The sequence below is a fragment of the Rhodamnia argentea genome, chromosome 9 (assembly GCF_020921035.1).
Source record: "Rhodamnia argentea isolate NSW1041297 chromosome 9, ASM2092103v1, whole genome shotgun sequence".
In the NCBI taxonomy this organism is placed as follows: Eukaryota; Viridiplantae; Streptophyta; class Magnoliopsida; order Myrtales; family Myrtaceae; genus Rhodamnia; species Rhodamnia argentea.
The window spans coordinates 1,715,253-1,721,255 of record NC_063158.1 but is presented as its reverse complement, the minus strand read 5'-3'; positions in this window follow the sequence as shown (position 1 = coordinate 1,721,255).

Sequence of the window (6,003 nt, the reverse complement as noted above, 5' to 3'; positions counted from 1 at the left end):
TCTCATTGACCATTTCGATTTTATATACCGTCAAGCTCTTGCCATTCGAGTTGGATTTCATCTTTCAATAGAAGAAATGTCAAAATTAAGCATGCGAGAGGGACTAGGGTGAGAGAAGTTACGCATTGAAGATCCGAATTTTAAAACTATAGTACAAAAATATGTTGCACGCGGCACGTTTTCGTGCGATAAGCCGGTGTTTCTAAGTTCTAACAATTAAACTGAGACCATATGTTGAGCATCATGCACGTAAGTTGACATTGAAGGTACTGAAAATGAGTGAAATGGGATAATTTCTCGCATTATAAGAAATATTAGTTATGCAAAGATTACATTTATGCTCGACTTTATACATTTTCAAAACACTTTAAATAAAAGATTTGGGCTTTTTCTTGATGATCTCATTGGGTAATGGTATCGAGCTTCTGCTTTGTTCATCCAAAAAGTGGTATCAAAGCCGATGGTAGATCGGTGGGCTCTCAATGTGAATCAGTGTTTGATATATATCTCACAAAATGAATCTCGCTTGTGACTTCCCAATCGACTTGGTGAACGGTTTCTCTTGGCTTCCTTTCAAACTTGGCTGGGCCAAGATGACTGAGGTCGAATCCAACTTGGTAATCTTCCTAGGTGTAGGTATCGGTTCCTACCACGTCGACCAAACATATAAAAAAATGAACTTAACTATTAACTTCTTTCCTTATTGCCATATAGATGCCTGATTTCAGGAAAAAAAAATTTGAATACTTGTAAGTAGTGTATGTACTATCATAAACAAAAAGTATACTAATTCTCGAATTCCGAAATTTCCAAGCTTTAATTAGTGACATGACACATTCTACATGTTTGCATAAGATGCTTCTTTCATTGAGTGGGGAGGGAACATTGATGTTTAGACAAGACATTATGATTGAAGTAAGTGATCGACAAATCAATTTTGCGTCCCACAATTTGGTTCGACTCCGATAACTTCCTTTCCTTCAACAACTCGAGGGCGACGTGTGAAATTGGACCATTCTCCAATCTGAGAACGAAAGAAGAGATCTTGAGGATGGCACGCATTGCCGTCACCTAAAACTCTCTATTATCCTCTTTAAAATTCGATTTATAAAGGCCCGCTCTATTTCCACTTCTTTATTGATTCCCGACACTCTCCATCACATTGAATTGACTACATTAATTAATCCTTGCGGATCTCACTTTTAATTTTAGATTATTTCTTACCTTATTTTTTTTCAATTTTACTAAAATAAAAACTCACCCACATCCCTTCCAAACAACTTCTTTTCACCATAGCCGTTTCTCCCACACCCATTTCATTTTGACGTCTCCTTCATGTGTGTCTTTTTTTTTAACTTATTCTCCATTATTATAATCTAACAAGCAAGCGCTATCATATATCAGAATAAAGAAATGTCAATTGTATTTACAAATTGTTAACTTGATTTCACTAGATCGTCCTCCTGATTGTGAACTTTTTTACTTTGAATTTAGGTACCAATTTATGAGAATTTACACAAAGATTGATTATTGTGGTTGATGTATGATTATACTCAATTTATTTAAAGATAATCCTCTTACTTGTGCTTACAACTCATTAAGAAAATAATTTTTTTTTTTTGGTCAAAAACACAACATCTAGTTAACTATCTACCAAATAAACTATCTTTTGGAAAAGAGGTACACCAATTTTGCTCCAAATTTAGAAAGATAGGCAAAAAACCGTAAAAGAAGGCAATCAGTAGTCTTAAATCAAGAATGGGCCCCACATTTAATCTTAATAAATGTTGTTTGAGAGGAGCATGGTTAGTTGCATCTCTAGCAAAATTGAAATAAAAGAAAATGAAGAAAAAAATGTAAGACAAAATCTTAAATCAATAATGGGACCCACCAAGGATAATTTAGTCAATTCAATGTAAAGAGGATGTTAGAAGCAAATAAAGGAGTGAAAATAGCGCTAACCTTTATAAAAGGGAATACATATTTTCCACCAACCGCAACTCTGATTTTGTAAGATAACAAGTTATCACATGCAAACTAAATTAGATGTGCATATGTCCACAGGTGGTATCCGGTTTATATTTCAAATTTGTCAACGTGAGAATTTAAACAGGGAGAATTAACAAAAATGTTATAAATCTATTGTGATTGTGTTGATCTAAACGTAAATTTTTTTTGTCAATTCAATCATAAATTTTTTGCAATTGTGCATGTTTAGTCCATTTGGTCGGCTGGCACCGACATGACGCCGTTGAAGCTAACGTGGCAAATTTTTAATAATATTTTTCAAATTTTTAAGTACTTTTTATTTTTTAATATGTTTCCTACCTTTTTTATTTTTATTTTTATTTTTTTGCTTCGGACAAGCGGGAGGGCCGAGGGCTTGCGGAGGTCGCCGGTCCTTGGACAAGGGCTCGCATGCCCTCGACCCGTGGCCGACAGCCTCTGTCGGCCCAAATCCAAAAGGAAAATAAAAGAAAGAACAAGGCAAAAAAAATTATTAAAAAATAATTAAAAATTTTGAAAAGTACTAAAAAATTGTTAAAAATTTGTCAAGTCAACGTCAATTGGCCAAATAGACTGAATAAGTACAATTGCAACAGGTTTAGAACTATTTTGATAATTTTCCCAACTTAAATACGAAGCATGTCTTTACAAATTCGCTTGAATTCGCTAGAACGCCACCAATTCATGTGATTCAAGTGACGCTGAGTAAGTGTCACAAAAGAGAGCCAACCCTAGTTTCTCTCTTCTCTTCTCTGATCTCCCTCTTATCTTCGCACACTTTCTTCTTCAATCTCCATAGAGAGAAGAGTTTGAGCTAGATCTCTCCTTCCCTCCCATTTTTCTTAAGTTAGTTTAATTATCTATTTCATTTCCTTATTTTTCTCTCGTTTGGGAGCTTTACTCTTTCTATTCAATACAAATCTGGAAGCTTCTCCCTCCCATTTTCGAGGAGATTTCCGTTCGATCTAATTTAGATTTTGGGTTTTTTGTATGTATGTTTTCGGGGTTTTGTTTTTCTCAGATTTCATTGATAAACAAATCCAGTTTCGAAGGAGATTAGAAGAGCTTTGTGAAGGTTGGGTGTCAAATCTGTACTCGTTCAACTTTTTACTCTGCTCAGCAATAGTGTTGGAAATGCCAAACCTAGGCGTGTACCGCCGAAAGGTCAAGCCGTAGCAACAAATATAGAGATCTCGGTGTGTAGTCATCACTGAAGATGGTTTAGGCGATCGATTGCCGATTTTGGTACGAAGAAGTCATAAATATTATCTTTGAACGTGCGATTCATAACCTTGTTATGATAATTCCTCTTACAATATAGAGCTTATTTTGTTTTGACGTTTTCTGGGATTTGTCTTAATTTACAGTTGAATTGCGATATTTCTCTTTTGTATTTCGAGAAAGTGAATGGAATATTATTATTTTTTTTTTTTTTAAAAAAGAAGTTGATCAAGTTGGGAGTTCAAATTCAAGACATGCTCAATTAATTCCCAATGCTTATGTGAAAAGTTGGGAACATTGACACAAATCAAACGATACTCGAATTGGTTTGTTGCTATGATTAGGTTCTAGTGACCCAACTTAAAACGCAATAAATACTTCGCCAGGATTCCTCGTCCAGATCGAAAGTTATTCGACCCTTCATTGAGTGGTTAAAGTGCCGAATTTCTTTTACCCCCACCAAAAAAAAAAAAAAAAAAAAAGGTGCTGGATTTTTACGCCCGAATCAAGGGTCCGACACAATTTCAACTCTTTACACCATCAGGTACGGACAACTTCACATTTAAACTAGCGACGTGATTTTGAGGCATTTTTTCTTTTATCAAAATCAAATTTTTGCAATTTCTAAGAAAAATTGGGAGGGGAAGGAGAAATCTAGCTCAAACCATCTCCTCTATATAGATTGGAGAAAAAAGTGTGCGAAGAAAAGAGAGAGAGGAGAGAAGAGGATCGAGAAAAACTGGGGCCACCATAGACATGCCGAAAAAGCTGGCGATTTTTCTTTTTTTTTGGTTAATTTTAGCGCTAGAGGGGTAGTTCATGTCATGACCGATCGATCCAAGTGTCGGCATCACGGACAAGAAAATGTTGGTGAACAAAAATTTCTGATGAAGAATCTTGAGTGGTCCATGGGACACAGACCCGAACTATTGCTATCCGCTAGACTCGTGACAACACCTCGACTTCGACATTGATGGATCGTCAAGAATTGATGTTTCCTATACTTTGCAGTTTGCAAGGCATTGGATTTGACACTTTCTCGATCGCCGTCGCCGCCCTATTAATTCCCAAAAGCCTCCACTGTTAATTGAATTGAGAGCCTCTCAATTTAGCCGGTAATACGTCGTAAATTTAGCCCATTGAACTCTACCCTATGCTTCGGGGAAAAAAAAAAAAAATCACGCACCTACTCCTCACGCACAAAAGCCTCTCCATCCACAGCCACTCTATGCTTGTCCTCACGCTACCTCGCTGCAGCTTTCTCTCTACCTGCCCATCGTGAATTGGCCAAATATATATATATATATATACACACACACACGATTGAACTGGCACAATTACAATATATTTATAACTTACAGTGAATCATCTGATTGCATCTATAGCTGATCAGCTGTATTTATGTCAATTTAGTACATCCGACCAACTTTGACAGAAAATCGTTGATGCGGATGCCGACAGTCCTACGTAACACGGCCGACACCGACATGGACAAATTCTAATAGCATTTTGATAATTTTTTGAATATTTTAAAGTTTTTCGAATTGTTTTTCTTTTTTTGTACTTTACTTTTTTTTTCTTTTTTACCTTGCAGTTCGGGTCGGCGAAGTTGAGGGCCGCAACACCCTCGTCGAATCCGGCCCGGCAAGGGCGCCGTTGCCCTTGCTTGCCTCTAGAGAGGGCGCCGCGGTCCTTGTCCTATGTCGGCGAGGACCAGGCCACCCTCATTGGCCCTAAGCTAGGAAAAAGAAGAACAAGTAAAGAAAAAATATATATTATAAGAAAATTCAAAATACTATTAAAATTTATCCACGTCAACTCCGATCACACCACGTAGGACGATTAGCATCCACATCAGCATTTTCCAACTAAAATTGGCCGAACCGACTCATTTGGCAAAACATGAAAAATGTTTAGGACCGAATGGAATAAAAGAAAGATTTAGGATTAAATTGACGTGGTTGCAATAGATTCGGAATATTTTTGGTAGTTTTTACCCTGTAAATGCAGAAGCCAACGTATCCATTGGGGGCATCCTCCCCTCGTCACCACTCAAAAACCTCGCTTCATAAATCCGCCGGCGATTGACGAGCCCAAAACCAGCCAACAAGATCTGCCCACACCTACCCTTCCACTCCCCCACTTCTCTCGACGGCCGCCTCCATCTTGCCCACCATGGAAGACACCGAGTCGATGATCGCGGCCGGAGCGGCACGAACGTCGGTGAAGTCGAAAGTGTTATAAATCCATCACGGTAGATGAATTACTACCAAAGTCTATGGTGTTAGAATACAATGGCAGGTGCTAAGGAGGTCTCAGGCTACAAACTCGCCGATTTGTGTCTTGCAGAACCGATTTTTCTGACGAGGAATTTACCGTAGAGAAGTTCCTACTCGAATTTGGATCTTGAGTCTCAACAATGTCTTGCAGGAGGTCTTAACCGAAAAAAATCACCGAGATCATAGTTTCAGCTCCCTATTGTACACTTCCACGCTTCAATTTAAGGCCAAAAGTGCAGCCTAAGCTTGAGAGGATATTAAGCAACGTTTCCATATAATAACTCAAGTTTTTAAAACAATTGGCAATAGTCGCACTTGATTCACATATTCAATGATTGATACTCGACTCAAGCTCAATCGAGCTTGACTTTTCAAGTTCTAGCTTGACTCGAACAAGTTTTCATTCAACTCAAGTTTAAGTTAACCCAACTTGATTATTAAGAAAATTCTACTCGAATCTCAAATTAAACTAGAACTTCAACTTGAATTATCAAAC